This window comes from Myotis nattereri, assembly GCF_964212035.1.
Source record: "Myotis nattereri genome assembly, chromosome: 11".
Lineage (NCBI taxonomy): Eukaryota > Metazoa > Chordata > Mammalia > Chiroptera > Vespertilionidae > Myotis > Myotis nattereri.
The window spans coordinates 82904174-82922528 of record NC_138086.1 but is presented as its reverse complement, the minus strand read 5'-3'; positions in this window follow the sequence as shown (position 1 = coordinate 82922528).

Sequence of the window (18355 nt, the reverse complement as noted above, 5' to 3'; positions counted from 1 at the left end):
GGCTGCCCGGGGCCCGGCCGCGGGGTCCGCACGATCAGCGGAAACCTCCGCCCCTGGTCAGTGTCCCCGGGGGACGGACGTGAGCCCTTTCTCAAAGGCCACACTCGGCGGCACACCTGGAGGCGCCGTTCCGTCCTTCCTTCCGCGGACGGGCGTCCCCAGCAAGCACACGCCTGCCCTCCCAGCACCGGAGCGAGGCCACCCCCACCCTCTCCAAGCCGTCGCCCGGGGGTGCACCTGGCCTCCCCGGGACTCGGCTTCCTCGCCTGGGGCTGGGCTGAGCCAGGGTCAAACGAGGAAGCCCGTGTGCGGCAGAGAGCGGCAGGGCCTGTCCTGAGCGCGAAGCAAACACCAGCCATGAAGCGGAGCCTTGTTCTCGGTGCCGGCGGGACGGGCCTGCACTGACTCCCCGCGTCCCCCGTCCTTTCCCAGGAGAGCGCGGGCCCCTTTCCCGAGAAGGCGCTGCCTGGAGCGCAGGAGGCGGCCGGTCAGCGATTCTCTCCCCTCCTTGAGGTTTCCATCTCTCTCTTCCTCTCCCAAACCAACCAAAACGCATTAATAATAATTAAAGAAAGAGACGCTGCCCAGGCAAACGGAGAGGAGCTAGGTGTGTGTGACCGACCCCGGGTCCCAGAGACGGGGAGGGAGGGGCCTCTGCACCCGCCGGGACCGGACGGGCTGGGCCGTGGCCGAGCAGACAGAAGGCGTCCCGGAGTGAATTCCCGAACCGAGGCACCACGCCCGCCCACACGTGCTCCCACGGGCCCCGAGGCCTCGGGGTGCCCACACGGCCCGCTCCCCCTCCTGCAGGAAGTGGGGCGGCTGTGCCACCAGGCGGGCCCACCCGGGAGGCGTCGGTGTCCCTCCCGACAGGACACGGCTCCCGTGTGGTTCCTGCGTCAGGTCAGTTTCAGAGCCAGTAAGCGATCGAGGATGACTGAACAGACGGGACAGCGTCTGGGCACAGAACTGGAGCTGGAGGTGCCGTCTGGGCACAGGCCTGGACCTGGAGGTGCCGTCTGGGCACAGAACTGGAGCTGGAGGTGCCGTCTGGGCACAGGCCTGGACCTGGAGGTGCCATCTGGGCACAGAACTGGAGCTGGAGGTGCCGTCTGGGCACAGAACTGGAGCTGGAGGTGCCGTCTGGGCACAGGCCTGGACCTGGAGGTGCCGTCTGGGCACAGAACTGGAGCTGGAGGTGCCGTCTGGGCACAGGCCTGGAGCTGGAGGTGCCGTCTGGGCACAGGCCTGGACCTGGAGGTGCGTCTGGGCACAGAACTGGACCCGGAGGTGCCGTCTGGCACAGGCCTGGGGGTGGGGGGGGCGCGGGCGGACCGGAGGGTGGATGCTCAGGTAATCCGTGCGCCTCCTGGCGCTTTCCTAGCGGCTCCAGGTATCCCAGGCGGGGATTCTGAGGGTTCGCTTGGGGGTGCGCTGCTCCAAACTCGGACAGGGGACCCCAGCGCCCGGACTGAACTCCCTGACAGGGCTGGCGGCGCCTCAAAGGCAGAAGGTGACTCTTGTCTGTTTCAGACACAAACGCTATAGTTTTAAGTGAAAGAAACGGGGTTTAGGAGTTGACAAGCGAACAGCTACTTCAGCTCAAGAACTAGCCACAAGTTCGGGTCGTTTCTACCTGTCGGGCGTGATGGCTGTGCCCACAGGTCCCGTCCTCATCGCTGTCACCACAAGGCGAGTACGGTCACAGCACAGCCCAAGCCCAGAGCCCGCTGAGCGGCCGGCACCGCTCTCACGGCTCTCCCAGCACCAGAGCCGCGACCCCTCACCTCCCCGGCTTTGCCAAAAGGGAGCTGAGCCCAGGCCTGGCGAGGGGAGGCCAGGCACCAAAGCCAGGCAGCTGGTGGGCGCAGAGCTGGGACCGGGCAGCCTCGGCCACGACCCTCCCAGCTGGGCCTCTCGTACTCCCTGCCTCTCGAGTTCAGATGAAAATTGACCACAGTCACAGGGAGGCAGTCGGAAAGTGGGCCGGGTCTGGCCTCTGTGACGGGCAAGTCAGGGAAAAGGACAGATCTTAGGTGGTAAAATGGGGCCATCTGAAGACCCCTAATCAATCAACACATAATGAATCTCTAACTAATTCTTAATCAATTCCTAACCAACACCAAATCAATCAATCAACCCTAAGTAATACCTATCCAATACCTAATCAACCCCTAATAAACACCTAATGAATCCCTAATCAATCAACACCTAATCAACTCCTAACCAATCCTTAATCAATCCCTAACCAACATATGATCAATCCCTAATCAATACCTAATCAATATCTAATCAACATCTAATTAATTCCCAATCTATCCCTAATCAATACCTAATTAATCCACAATCAACCAACACATAATGAATCCCTAATCAATCAATCCTTAATCAATCCTACTAAATACCTAATCAACATCTAATCAACCCCAATGAATCCCTAATCAATCAACACCTAATCAACTACAGTCATCCTGTCCTGGCACCCAGGACAGCATCTTACGCTCATGAGAGCCACAAGCATCCAGCACTACAGTTCGGCCATTTTCAACTGTGAAAGCACCAACAAAAAGCACAAAAACACACAAAAAATACTGCCCTGACTACAGCCCCCAAAGACCCTGTCCCCACCAGCCTGAGAGCTGGATCGGGGTGCAGAGTGGTGGCGCCCCGGCAGGAGGGCTCACGCGGCAGCCGGCAAACCCGCCAACACAGACCACACCCACAGGGATCGGCCGGAAGGCGGTCAGCATGGATCTGCAGACGCTCCGGTCCCGGGTTCACCTACAAACACCTGGGAGACTCGCCGGGTCTAACGTCCCCGCATGCGTCCGTCCCAGCGACATCACGGAGGAGCGCCCCCCGCAGCCTCGGGTCACACCGCTGAGCACGTGACTGGCTCCTCGCGGAGGAGCCGGCAGGGTGGCCGTGGCTCGGCCGTCTCACCACGGACGGAGCTCACCTCCTCACACCCATCACACTCCTCCCTCCTGACCTCAGGAAGTTCTTCCTGACGATGAATCAGCGCCTGCACCCATGGCAGGGGCTGGGCCGATGTCTTCCCAGAGCAGCCGGTCGCCTGCACGTTAGTCGTCCCGGGACGGGGAGGGTCCCAGGGGAGCGGCGTGCGCCCGGCTCGCGTGGAACCGCGCTCAGCGGCTGCTCAGGAGCCGACGTTGCCGTCAGAACACAGCGCTCAGGCCTGCATCTCGTGCTGATGAACGAACCCAGCGGGTTTGGGGTCTTTCCAGAGTCGCCAGCCTGGAGGCTGCCCCCGGCCCGGAGCCTGAGCCCCAGGGATGGCCATGGGCTCGGCCGCCCGCTCCGTCTTGGGTCGGCTTCCTACGGTCAGTGCATCGGGGCCAGACACAGCCGCCCCGTCTGCCAAAGCGCGTCTCTCCCGCTCACGCGCGTGGGGTGTTCCTCCTCCCCGGGTTCCTTCTCCCCGCGTTCCCCCTCCCCCAGCGCTGCAGCGAAGGACGGGCTCCGCACCCGCAGGGCCCCCTCTCGGGTCCGAGGAGCCCCGGTCAGGTCAGGTGCCCTGGCCTGCGCCTCCCGTCGGCGGTGGGGGGGCCTGGGCTTGGTGGCTACGGGCTCGGCCGAGGGCAGCCCCTTCCTGAGGCCCGCAACCTGCCAGCTTCCTCCTGTGGCCACGGGGGGGGGGGGGGAGGGGGGTAGGGGGGGCGGACGGCCCAGGGGGATCTGAAACTTGGTGCGGCCGCTCTGCCCCCTCAGCATGTGCCACAGGAACCCCTCGCTGCGGAAAACCTCGCGCCAACGTTTAACCCGAAGGAGGTGCGTGCAGGGGAAGGAGGTGGACGCTCGCTGCTTCTCCTGCGCCAGCTCTCAGGACGCCGCCGGCACCGCCCACGGTGGCTGAGGGGGTTGGGCTGCTTTCTGTTTATTTCGTTTTTTGTCATTTTTTAAAACATATTTTTATTGATTTCCGAGAGGAAGGGAGAGGAAGAGAGAGATAGAAACACCAATGATGAGAGAGTCAACCATCGGCCGCCTCCTGCACGCCCCCTACTGGGGATCGAGCCTACAACCCGGGCGTGTGCCCTGGACCAGAATCGAACCTGAGACCCTTCAGTCTGCAGCCTGACGCTCTGTCCACTGAGCCACACCGGCCAGGGGGCTGTTGATTAAAGTACTTTCAAAAGCCTATTGTTTAGACCAGAAAAGGACACCTTGGCCCAAGGCACAACGCTCATGGGCGATGTCAACACCGAGCTCGACCCCAAGCCCAGGGCCAGACCAGTGGGCTCCCCACCTGGGTGCCCCGAGGGGCTGGGGGAGACGCCCGTTGGCAGAAATGCACAGGGCCCAGAACCACACCCCTCTGCCCAGGGGAGTCTCGAAGGGGATAGTTCTCATGAGGACGGGCTTCTTGTGTTTACAGAGCTGCTTCCTCAGCCTCCGGGGCGTAAGTGCAGGGGTCCCCGTTATAAACGCCACCCCCCCTGCTGGGCGTCCGGCTTTCAGAGGGCCTTGCTCAGTGGCCGAGACTTGTATTTTGGTGGGGGGACAGGCTGCTGTGTGCGTTTTCCATCAGTGCCTCTCTTGCAGGTAAAAGGCCCTCAGATCTGAATGCTGCGCGGACCTGAGGCCTGTTCTGACCCCGAATTGCAACGCTGCCTCTGACTCACGGACGGAACAGAGCAGGCGATTCAGCCGTGAGCACCTGCGGCCGGAGGTTAACCATTAGCCAGGCCCTGCCCTGCCCTGGCACCGGCCGACACCGGACGCGCGTGGCCTGCACAGCCCCCCCTGCCACCCCCCGGGCGCCTGGCTGCCACCAACCGCGGCCGTGAAGAGGCGGCCGGCGTGGGAGGCCGGCCGGCACGGTGGCGGCTCCTCTCCATCTGCGAGGGTTTCCCTCTCGGGGGGTCAGGCACGAGGAGGCGGCCAGGATTCCCGTGAAGGGAAACAGAATGTGCCCCGTCTTTCAACCGCCGCCTTTCCCGGAAGTCCCGGCGCCTCTTAGCCGCCAACGCGGACAGAAGCCCGGCGGTGCTGTTCGCGTGGGAGGGGCGGTGGGAACGGCGGCCGGCGGTCAGAGGCGCGGGTGCCGGCTTCTGGGAAACCCGGGCGCCGGGCCAAGGCCAGGCCTCCTGCAGCCGGAACCGGGGGCCTCTCGGGAACGGCCTGGGCTCCGGCCAGGGTCCCGCCGTCTTCACTCCCACCGGGACGGGAGGGTCCCTGCCTTCTCGCCAGCACGTGGGCTCAGAGGCGGGCTCTCCCGTGGGGGCGGCGCCACGGCTCCACCTCACGCCTGCCCACCTTCCTACACACGACCTTCACCGGTCCCTGCCTCCGGAATCTCAGCGCTCACCCTCCTCACCGGCCACCCAGGGCCCTCCGTGGCATCCCGGGCGTGCAGGCACACGCGCACGCTATGCATGGACCTACGCACAACACTGTGCAGACATGCACGCCCACCACGCCCACCCACAACGCGTGCATGTACATGCCATAGGTGCATGCAGGCACACATGGGTGTGTGTACCGTGCACACGGCGTGCATGCATGTACGTGCGCACACGGTGCAGGGTCACACAAAGGTGCAGCTGCCAGAGCTCAGCGGCCTCCGCCTCAGGGTAACCCGAGCCCGGGGGTGTCACCTTTCACAGCGGCCGCCCTTGTCCTCACTCCCACTGAACAACAGGAGCGCAGCCACCAGCTCAGGAAACACGGGCTCGGATTTCAGGGTGATTCTTAGACAGCCTCCTCCCGCGAGAAACCGCAGGCCCCGCCAGGTGAGGCCTGCACCTGCGCCCGGCTGGGTGGCGCTGCCCTGCCCCCCCCACATATTGGGGCCACGGCCTCCTGCAAGGACGAGGCCACCTGGAAACAGGACTCAGCCTGGACGAGAGCTGACCCCACGGCAGCCCATCGTGTGCCCGCTGTCATGCCCGTGCCTGTCTCCTGTGAGCGCCCACAGTGACGCACACGCATGTAAGCGTAGAGACCGCTGGGGCACGCGTGACTCTGTCATAGGGGCCGGACCACCTCCCTGGTCCCTCAGATCCGTCCCCTAGAAGCACAGGCAGCTGCTGGGACCATGTTCCACAGGACCCACACGCGTGACTAACGGGCAACTGGCCACCAGCTGTCCTGTCCTCCCCGCGGCCTCCACGCTGCAGCCGCAGGAAGCCACACGCCCTGACGCGGTCCGAGTCCCTCAACCAACCACTGGGCTCCCCCTGGGCCCGGCCCGGCCATGTCACCCCCACACCCGTTCCCACCTCACCAAGACCTCCCGAGAGTAAACGAGGCCCCGAGGCCCAGGCACCAGCCCCGACACGGGCACCGAACACCCACTAACTCCTCTCAAGCTCCACGGACGGAGCCGCAGGACTTGTCCTCACAGGTGACCCTTCCCTTGACTTAAAAATGTGGCAGATGAAACCGCAGACGCAGCACAGCAAAGCCTTTTCTCCCCAGTGGCTGCCCGCCCCGCTGCAGCCCCTGGACGGTGACCTTGGGGAGCCCCGCTGTGGCCTCTGGGCCATGACCTTGGGGAGCCCCGCTGTGGCCTCTGGGCCATGACCTTGGGGAGCCCTGCTGTGGCCTCTGGGCCATGACCTTGGGGAGCCCCGCTGTGGCCTCTGGGCCATGACCTTGGGGAGCCTGGCTGTGACCCCTGGGCCATGACCTTGGGGAGCCCCGCTGTGGCCCCTGGACGGTGACCTTGGGGAGCCCCGCTGTGGCCCCTGGGCCATGACCTTGGGGAGCCCCACTGTGGCCTCTGGGCCGTGACCTTGGGGAGCCCCGCTGTGGCCTCTGGGCGGTGACCTTGGGGAGCCCTGGCAGTCTCAGCTGGCTGAGCTGAGTGACCTGGGCGGAGTCTAACCGGGTCTGACACGAGTGCTCCATGACGGTCACGAAGGAAGGAACAGACATGGGAGCTCCGGGGGCCTGGTCTGGCCCCACCCAAACCGGGGAGTCCCAAGGTCACCTCTGGGGCGTGGGTGTCGTTCGTCCAAAATGCGGGGCCCAGGTACTGGAAGGTTCTGGGCAGGAGAGGGAAAGGCTCGATGCTTTCAGCCCGGGGGGGGGAGGGGGGGGCTGGGACCAAGGCTCCTGGGCCGAGTGGGAGCCGCCGGGGGAGAGGGGGACGAGTGGCGGGGCTGCCCACAGCGTGGCCAGGCAGCGGGGCCTGGGAGGGACCCACAGCGGCTGCAGGGAGAACCGGGCCACCAGGCTCAGCACCAGAGACGGAGGCAGGAGGCAGGCAGGTCGCACCTGGACTCTGCGCCCGCCGAGGGCAGGTGCCGGGTCCGGGGAAGTGGGGACACACCTGCCCGACGCCCGGGGGGACGCGGACGCACCCACTTCCTTCCCGCCCAGGGCGGCAGGGAGGCCCCGTGCCTCCCTTTCCACTGTGACCGGAAACAGGGCCCTCAGGGCCCCGTCCCCCAGGTGCACGCGGGAGGCAAAGGCAACCCCAGGGCCCGCACCATCCAACCGGCCTTTCCCTAAAAGCCAAGGCGCCCGAGTGCGTCCCGGCATCGCCTTCGGCCCCCGGGGAGGCGGCGTTTGTCCGCTTCCTGTTCCCCAGCCACACGTGGCAACAGTGCGCCCGTGTGCATCGCCCCGACAGCGGGCACGGGCTCTGCCCAGAGAGGGCGGCTCCAGCTCAGGTAACGGTCCCCTGGGGGCCGACCCGGAAGGCGATGCCTACAGAGCGTGCGGCAGGGGGCGGCCGTCAGGGGCCCGGAGCGCTGGGGGCTGGAATCGGCGGCTCAGGTGGGACAGGACCCCGGAGGGAGTGGATGCTCCCCGTGGGCCCAGCACGAGGGCCGGCCCCGAGGAGAAGCGAGGACTCGCCTGCCCCAGGGGGAGGAACGGGGTCAGCAGGGGGTCCCCGAGAAAAGCTGGGCGTGTGGGGGGGACGAGCGAGGCTCCAAAGCTGACCCTGACCCTGACGCTGACCCCGGCCAGGGCCGCAAGGTCCAGCACGTGAGTCCTCGTCTCTCATTTACCGAAAGCGTGGAGCCCCCTCCCCGAGGGAGCCGCCTGCCGCTCGCACACAGCCTTTCCTCCTCCATTTCCAAGAACCAGGGCCCAGGTTTGCCCGTGGGAGCTGGGCACACCCTGCCTACGGCGCCGGGTGGAGGGGGGCTCGGCGGGGTCACGGGCTGCCCCTCGGATCACGGCCAGACCCGGCCTCCTTCCTCCCTGAGCTCCTTCCACGCAGGGAACGGAGGCAGCGGCTACCGGGCCAAGAGGCTGTGGCCGCCTCGCTCCGGGCAGAGCTGTGTGTGCGGACGGGGACGCAGTCCCTCAGCCACCACGGTCCTCAGCCAGGACAGACGCGCCAATGTCCTGAGGCCACCGCTAACCCAGCCCCAGGAGGCATGGCCACAGGCTGCACCGCTGGGGGCTCGGCTTCCTCGTCTAAGAACTGGAGGGGCCGGGAGCGTGTGGGGGGTGCAGGGAGCGTGTGGGGGGTGCAGGGAGCATGTGGTGCTCTGAGGGCAGTGGCGCCGACAGGCTCGCCGCGTGCAGGACGGCCGGCTGTTCCCAGGCAGGAAGGGCGGTGAGGGGCCGGCAGGACCCAGCGCCCAGGCGCAGCCCCCATTCTCCCCCCCGACGCCCGCCCCGTCCTGAGTTCGCTGCTGGGCGCACAGCACGGAACCGGTCTGCGGTCTGACTAACCGGCCTGTGGCTGCGGGGGCGGCAGGCGACCTGGTCCGGCCGCAGAGGCTATTTATAGCTCCCTCGCTACCAAGTTCCTCAAGGAGCCGGCGCTCAGTCATTCCTTCTGGACCGGTAATCACTGGGCAGGATCTGACTCATGCCCTCGTCTGGGGCAGGGCACCCTGCTGGCACCCGCCCTCTCACTCACGCACATGCACGCACACACAAGTGTATACACACACACACGCACACTCATGCAGCAGCCCTCCCCTCTCCAGAACCAGACTTCTCTGCTGGTGTCACCTACCAACACATGCACGTGCACAGGTATGTATACACGTGCACACACACGTACACACATGTGCGTGCAAGTCATGCACAGGTATGTATACACGTGCACACAGGCAGAAGCCCCTCCATTTTCCAGAACCGCTGGCTTCAGCTCACTTCTCCCCCTGGGGGGCCCGGCAAGCAGGACCCCGCTTTCTGTGTGTCCTCAGATCCGGGGACATTAACGTTGGGGGAGAGAATGCGTGGGCAAGTGAATGTGACACAGAACAAAACGACTGAAAACCAGGGGCTGTGGAGACGCGGAGCCGACAGCGGACGCGGGCCCCGCGGTAATGGAGCCCTGGGGGTCATTCCACCCGTCAGCACCCACGCGGCCACGCGTGTCCTGGCGCCACAAGGGGAATCGGGCCCTGCTCTGGAGAGACCCTGGCCTGGACGCAGGCCGTGGAGTCTGCAGCCACAGGAGGAAGTGAGCTGTCGAGCCACGAAAAGAAATGAGGAACCTTGTAGGCATGTGACTTCGTGGAAGAGGCCCCCTGACGAGCCCACGTGCTGAGGGATCCAGCTCTGGGGCGTCCCGGAAAAGGCAGAACCACAGGCCCGGGACCGGGGGCCGGGGGTCAGGGGTCAGAGGGGAGGAGGGGCAGGGAGCACAGGCGTCTCAGGTGTGAGCGTTCGGTGACCCGTAACGGTGGACACGTGTCATCGCGCCGTCGTCCACACGCACTGAAGGCACAGCACCCAGACCAGCCCTGAGGCAGCCGGGGCTCTGGGTAACAAGGTACGGACAGAGCGCCCATCCCAGGGCCCTGGCCGGCTCATGGGCTAGAGTGTCCCCGCCCCCCGATACTCCAAGGTTGGGGTGTGGCTCCCGTCAGGCACACACAAGGATCAGCCAGTGAGTGCAGGAGTACGTGGAACAACAGGTGGCGTTTCCATGTCCCCATCTCTGAAATCAATTAAAAGATTGTTTAAAACGAAGAAAGAATCCGTAACACATGACTGGCCTCCACGCACACGCTGGTGCGGGCTGACTGGGGTGTGGGCGTGGGGACTCGTGCCATCTGCCCCGTTTCCCTGTGAATCTAAAAGTCACGTCTGTCAGTTACGTGTCCAGCTCATTGTCGGGACGGTGTGTGGAGGACAGATGGAAAGCGCTATGAAATCTCAGATGAGATATCCAAACCACGGCCACTAGGGGTGCAGTGTCCTGGGCCCCGCCATGCCCCTGCGGCCAGACAGCCTGGTCCGAGTGTCCCCTGAGAGCGCTCCTGGGGCCCCGAATCGCTCGAGCCCCGCACACACCAATCCCGCCCACGCGGAGCAGAGCCCCTCACGCCGACCAGGCCACCCCTCACCGGCCCACACGTCTCCTGGCCAGGCACCGGTTCCTCACGGCGATAAACAGCGACACGCGCTCAGGGAGGGACGTCCACCACCACAGACTTAGGGGCCTGGCTCGGGCCTGGGCGGGCCGGGTCCCCAGCTCAGCCACGGCTTCCCCGTCCAGAGGCGCGATCACACCGCCTGCCTGTGCGCAGACACGTCAGGGAGACCGCCCCCGGGAGCCACCTTGCCATGAACGTGCACACGCGCTCCCAGTGAGAAGGGCCATCGGGGGTGGCCAGTGCCGGCCAAGGGAGAGCCAGTGTTACATCAGCAGCTGCACACGGCGGACCGAGAGGCCGCCAGCAAGCGGACGCACGGCCTGTGTTCCCTCCTCGCAGCCCCACCAGGTCCCAGGACGGGGCCCACGTGGGAACGGCCAGGTTTCCGTGTCCCGACTCCGTCCTTCAAAGGAAGAGGAAGGCAGCCAACAGCGTGACCGAGCCACGGAGGGGCCGGGACACACGCCTGTTGTCACCGGGCCTCAGGCTGCAGGTCCCGGTACTGTGTCCCTCCGCTGACCACAGGGAGCCCAAGCTGGCACCCACAGGCCCAGGACCCCTGCCCCGGCCATGATCCCACCCCTGCCTGCGGCCCCGCCCCTCGGGGCCACCTCCTTAGCCTGGAGACACCATGGAACTCCCCGAGGCCGTGTCAGGGGTCAGGGGAGCTCAGGCACGGCCAGTGCTCACCCTCCCTCCCCTCCGCTCCGCTCACAGGCCCCAAGGCCCTCGGCCTCCTGCTGTGCTGAGTGGGTCATGTCTAGGCTGCTCGGCCTCCCCCCCGGCAGGAAGGACCAATGGACACTTCTTCACGCGGCCTCTGCAGGCACCCAACCCCCTCCTGACGGAGCTGAAGACGCACGCAGCCACCACCACGTGCTCTGCCCGCCACCATCCAGCCACGCGGCTGCCCCTCCCCGAACGCGAGGAGACAGGCCAGGCCCCGCCCCTGGGCACACTCACAGGTTCCCAGGTCACCGCTGGGCTGGCACTGTGTCTTCCGGTCACCTCAACCCCTCACCTCGTCCTGCGCCTGGGGCACCGCGTCCCACAGGGGCTGCTCCAGGCAGATCCAGGAAGGAGAGGGGACTCGGCTGGGTCCAAACTCCACGCGCCTCCCCACAGGAGCGGCTCCCTGGGCAGCAGGAGCCCCCGGGGAGGGGGGGGAGAGGTGACGATGGGGCAGGCAGGGACTAGGGGAGGCCTGAGGCCCCAGGGGCCTGGTCCGAGTCACTTTATGGCCTTCTTGTGGCTCCATGTGGGGCCCCGTCACCGTTACCAAGGGCGACCATAAACAAATAGGCTGCACCCAGCCACACCTACCGACGTGGCACCTGCCGCCGCTGGTATCAGCAGCCTGTCCCACAGCAGCAGGCGGCCAGGGGGACAGGTGGACAAGGGGACAGGCGGACAGGTGGCCAGGCGGATAGATGGCCAGGTGGGCAGGCGGACAGATGGTCCAGTAGACAGGTGGGCAGGCGGACAGATGGTCCAGTAGACAGGTGGACAGGCAGACAGGTGGACAGGACAGAGGGGCCTTGCACCTGGGGCCATTGTGCCCGGGAAAGGGAGCATGTGGCTGTGTGTCTGGCTGTGTGTCCATGTGACCACGTCTGTGTGTTTACACGGGTTTGGGTGATGAGCGTGCGTGTGGGGCGTGCGGTTGACTGTGGACGACTGCAACCTCAGAGAGTGAACCCGTGGTTACGGGGTCGACTGGACCTGAACCACAGACCCAGCTCCGTGGCTGCCGTTTCACAGTAAACCCTCCTGTGGGCGACGACCAACGCCTTCCCACCAGTTCCTCTAGAAGCCACGTGCAGCTGGTGCCACGCCCGCCATCGTGTGGGTCATGTGGATGAGCGCCCCGGAACCCCACGGACCCCACGGACATGTGCACGGCGGCCGAGGCTGAGCCCTCACCCTTGTGCGCGTGTCCACACGCAGCCGCGACAGCCACAGACGGGCTCACACCGACCTCAGCGCGGCCGCCGGAACGAGCCCTCGATGGGCTTGAGCAGCGGGCGTTCACGCCCCAGCCCCGCAGGCTGCGCCGGGCCAGGCGGCCCAGGGCGGCTCCCCCAGGCCCCTCGGGGTGTGTGGACGCTGCCTGCTGCCCCTCCGGGTGGGCCTGCGTCCTCCTCGCTCCCGCGGACCCGCCCCGTCACCTCGTGCTGCCTCTTCAAAGGCCCGTCTCTGGTCAGAGTCCTGGGGTCGGAGGCCCCGCCCCGGGTCTGCCAGGGCCCGTGGGGACCAAGCCCACGCAGGCCAGCGGCGGGTCCTCGGGGCCCGGGGTGCAGGCCCCAAGTTCCTGCTCAGAGGCAGCTGCGCCCCTGAGAGCAGAGCCGGGCGCAGGCGGAGCCCCCCTCGCACACGGACCACGAGGCGGGCGAGGCGCTCAGCTACCTGGCTCCCCATGAGCGGGGGGAGGGGTGGGTGTGGGACGTGCAGCGCAGCCTTAGAGGCAGGCACCCCGAAATGGCACCAGGACCTGCCTGCGGCCACAGAGCGTCTCAGGAGGGGAGACGGGGCCACCACAGGCCTGGGAGGCACTCCCGGCCACACCCAGTCACCAGGAGGGGCGGGCACAGTCATGCCCGGACCTCGGTGTGGCCCTCTGACCCGGGGGCGGCCATGAGGCAGAGGGTGTCTGGGGGTTGGCGGGCGGGGGTCCAGGCCCTCGCCCCAAGGAGGGGCTGCAGAGGCCCCCACCACAGCAAGGCCTCCCGCCTGCAGGGGGCTGGGGGACAGTGGGCGGACGGCAGCACAGGCGTGGCCTGGCCAGAGCTAGAGCGCCCCCAGCACGGCCCGGAGCTTCCTGCCCTGCCTGGCAGAGGACGGAGGAAGGACCTCACCTGGTGACTCAGGAAGAGCCTGCTGGGGACCCACGGGCGGGTGCCGTCACTGCTCCGAGGGAGGAGCTGAGACCCAGGTCCTGTCACCACTCGGGCCGGACCCCATCCACGCGGAGCCGCGGCCTGCGCTCACCCGCAGCCCCTCCGTCCCCCGAGACCCACTCGGGCCAGACCCCATCCACGCGGAGCCGGGGCCCGCGCTCACCCGCAGCCCCTCCGTCCCCTGAGACGACGGGCCAGACCCCATCCACGCGGAGCCGCGGCCTGCGCTCACCCGCAGCCCCTCCGTCCCCCGAGACCCACTCGGGCCAGACCCCATCCACGCGGAGCCGGGGCCCGCGCTCACCCGCAGCCCTCTGTCCCCCAAGACCCACTCGGGCCAGACCCCATCCACGCGGAGCCGGGGCCCGCGCTCACCCGCACCCCTCTGTCCCCCAAGACCCACTAGGGCCAGACCCCATCCACGCGGAGCCGCGGCCTGCGCTCACCCGCAGCCCCTCCGTCCCCCGAGACGACGGGCCTGCGCTCAGGCCTGCACAGGCGGCGCCCAGGACCCAGCTGCGGGGCAGCCCCGTCGCGGCTCCCGGGGACCAGCTGCGCCCGCCGGCTCCAGGGGCGGCTGAGCGTCTATGGGCCTCTGTCCCGGGCACGTCGGGGCTTGGGAATGAGAGGGGCTTTGTCAGCGCCGTGCGTTCTCTCCCGCGTGGAAGCTGCATTCTCAGAGAAATGAATACGCCCCCCCCCCCCGCGCCCCCATCTAATAAAAGCGAAAGCTTATCTGCCTCCCAGCCAACTGCCAACTCCTGCAGCTACAAACGGCACAATCAGTGATAGCTAAGACTTCTGGAACATTCTTCGAATCAAAGAATTCAATCCCCTAAGTGGTTGGCTGGGCCGCCTTTGAGAAATGGAGCCACCAGCAGTGGGCTCGGGTCCGAGGCCACAGGTCAGGGCGGCCGGGCAGCAATACCATCACGGGTATGTACACCCACACCCACACATGCACTGGCATGCACTCACACGTGTACACCCACACATGCACACTCACACATCCACAACCACACACTCACACATGCACACCCACACATGCACTGCCATGCACTCACACGTGTACACCCACACATGCACACTCACACATCCACAGCCACACACTCACACATGCACACCCACACATGCACTGCCATGCACTCACACGTGTACACCCACACATGCACACACACATATCCACAGCCACACACTCACACATGCACACCCACACATGCACTGCCATGCACTCACACGTGTACACCCACACATGCACACACACATATCCACAGCCACACACTCACACATGCACACCCACACATGCACTGCCATGCACTCACACGTGTACACCCACACATGCACACACACATATCCACAGCCACACACTCACACATGCACACCCACACATGCACTGCCATGCACTCACACGTGTACACCCACACATGCACACACACACATCCACAGCCACACACTCACACATGCACACCCACACATGCACTGCCATGCACTCACACGTGTACACCCACACATGCACACACACATATCCACAGCCACACACTCACACATGCACACCCACACATGCACTGCCATGCACTCACACGTGTACACCCACACATGCACACACACATATCCACAGCCACACACTCACACATGCACACCCACACATGCACTGCCATGCACTCACACGTGTACACCCACACATGCACACACACATATCCACAGCCACACACTCACACATGCACACCCACACATGCACTGCCATGCACTCACACGTGTACACCCACACATGCACACACACATATCCACAGCCACACACTCACACATGCACACCCACACATGCACTGCCATGCACTCACACGTGTACACCCACACATGCACACACACATATCCACAGCCACACACTCACACATGCACACCCACACATGCACTGCCATGCACTCACACGTGTACACCCACACATGCACACACACATATCCACAGCCACACACTCACACATGCACACCCACACATGCACTGCCATGCACTCACACGTGTACACCCACACATGCACACTCACACATCCACAGCCACACACTCACACATGCACACCCACACATGCACTGGCATGCACTCACACGTGTACACCCACACATGCACACTCACACATCCACAGCCACACACTCACACATGCACACCCATACATGCACTGGCATGCACTCACGCATGTACACCCACACATGCACACTCACACACATCCAGTCACACACTCACAAATGCACAACCATACATGCACTCACACATGTACACCCTCACACATGCATGTTACAAATGTGCACGGTCATGCAGACTCACACACATACACACTCACAATATGCACACGTGTGCATCACACATGCACTGGCATGTGCACACACATACTCGCTCATGCGTGCACACCCACACACATGCAGGGATGACACAGGACAGACAGCATCCCTGCGTGGCTCCCCTCGGCCGCCCACCATGGTGATGAGTCAGTCACAAGCTGTGCTGGACGAGGCTCCCTCGGAAGGGGACCCTCAGGGGTCGGGGGCTCATTTAAAGCCTCACAGGGGCTGAGGGGCCCTCGCTGAAACCCGCGCCATTTCCCCAAGTGGCACCGACCCCACGCCCACTGCACACGGGACCTTTGCTCCCACAGCCTCAGGGTACAGGTGCAGAGCACACGTCACAGGGGCGTCCGTGAGGGCACAGGCCACACCAGGCCGTCGGACACCAGTCCTGCCCACGGGTGTGCGAGCAGGAGCCTCCTGGCCTCCGCGGAGAGGCCAGCCCTCCCAGAGCGAGACCCGAAGTGACACCAGACGCCCGTGCACCACACAGCTCCACACGCAAGTCGTGGGACATCTCAGGAGAGGGCTGGCGGCGTGCAGAGGGTGGGGGGTGTGGCCGGGCGGGGCCCTCACAGCAGAGGTCTGCACTATTCTCGGCCGCCATGGTCCCCAATTCTCCACAGCGCAGTTTAGAAAGAAAAGTCACTCGCTCTCTTCCCTGAAAGAACACAGGGCTGGCCTCGCCTGCAGTCCTTCCACCTTCGTGAGTGTGTGCGCCTGACACACGTGTGTGCATTGTCTGTGCCTGCCTGAGCATGTGTGTGTGCACTGTGTCTGCATGTATTCATCTGTGTGTGTGCAAGTGCACACATGAGTACACATTGCGTGGGTTGGTACACCTGTGTGCCTCTCTGCGACTGTGTGCATGTGTGAGCGTGCACGTGGGTGTGAACTGTATGTGCCTACACATATCCACCTGTGTGTGTGTGTGTGTGTGTGTGTGGTGGGGAGGGTGGGGGAAACCAGGTCCCAGGTCCACTGTGCACAATGCACCCTGGGAAGCCAGCTCACGGCACGAAGCCGCCTCCACACGTGTCCTTCCCAGTCGGGAGGACCAGGTGGGATCTCAAGACACTGGCCCACGAGGTCCACAGCTCCCTGGACCCAGAACGGCCGCCCGCGGACATCTGATGGGCCCACAAAGGCGGCCCCGCTGCGGGTCACGTGTGCAGAGAATGTGGGGGTGCGCACCTGGTGACTGGGTGAAAACCGGGCCTGTGCAGGGAGCCAGCAGCTCCCCACTAACCGGGTCCCTCAACCCACCCAAGCTCCCGCCTCCCCGGCTTCCCGCGGGTCCAGCACTGACTCCAGGGAACACGCAGAGGCAAGGCCACTCCCCCAGCTCAGGGCCCCCACTCCCACGACAGCCTCACCCCCAACCAATCTACACAACTCCCCCGGCAACTCCTCCAGGCCAGGCCACGAGCCCGGCCCGCCCTCTGCCCCGAGGCAGCGTGTGCTGGGAGAAGGGCGTGAGGCCGCCAGGACAGAGGCAGCTCTCCTGACCCCAGATGCTTGAGCGTCGTTTCCTATAGCTCAGCCGCGACACTGTGGGGAGCACCGGCAGCTGCGCTGGTTCCTTCCTGCCCCGTGGCCCCGCCCAGGCATCTCGCTGGTGGGAGTCGAGGAGGAAGGGCCCGGGGGAAGGCCGGGGAGGGGGCTTACCTGGGCTTCACATCGCCTGTGGGCGGAGGACTTGCAGGCTGGAAGAGAGGAGAGAGCGCTCAGCGGTCTGGCAGCCACACCTCCGATATTGCCAAACCCTCCGCCCCGAGAAGGCCGGACGGGGAGGTTCCCGCCCCCGGGCAGCGCCGGGCTCCTCGGGGCCACATGTGCAAGGACCCGCCACCCCTGCACGGCCGCCACGGTCGGATGGGCCGGTCGGATGGGCCGGGCGGATGGGCCGGGCAGATGGGCCGGGCGGATGGGGCACATCCCAGGGGTTCCCAGGGTGCTGGGGGCCGACCAGCCCCTGATGCAACTCGGGGAACTGAGCAGCAGGAAGCACGATGTTCACCTGCAAATCACGGCTTCTCCGGAGGGAAGAGGAGACACTGAAAACCGGGACTGGGGACTGGACTTAGCGAGAAAGCCCACGTTCCACTCAGCCGAGAACTGACCGTCGGACTAAATCCACGTCTGAATCCCTGGGACCCTCCCTGCGGCCACCGGCCGACCGAGCGGCAGGTGTCAGTCGGGCCTGACCCGCAGGCTTCCCGCCGGAACCAACGTGACCTCCTAGCCCTGCCCTCCAGGGCGCCGCGGGCTGACTCCCCTGCTCTGGGCGGGGACATGCCCCCCCCCAACGTTCCCGGCAGGGACAGCGGGACGCCAGGCTCCGTGTGGACCCCAGGGCACTCCTCCCGCCCAGGTGAACCCCGGGGCGGCGGTGGGGTGAGGGGTGGGGCCTGGGCCTGGGGCGTGTGAGCTGTGGCATCTGGGTCTCCCCAGGGGGCTGCCCAGGCAGGGCCAGCAACCCTCCTGCCTGTGTCTCCCCCAGGATCACGACGATGCCACGGGGAACGGTTCAGGGACCTGCTCCGAAATGGCAGGCAGCCTGTGGGGTCCCGGATGACAAGCCTCAGAGGCCAGAACACACGCCCCAAACCAGGCGGTGTGTGGAGGCCACCTTCCCTCCTCCCTGCGCCAGCACCGCACGCTGCCTCACAGGGGCCGCGTCGGGGCGGCTGGTGGCCCCGGGTCTGGGGGCGGAGAAGGGCCTGGCTGTTCAGTGCGTGGGGTCTAGTTTCTGAACTGCCTGTCTGTGCCTCTGAGGTGAGTGACATTACTGATCCGGTACCTA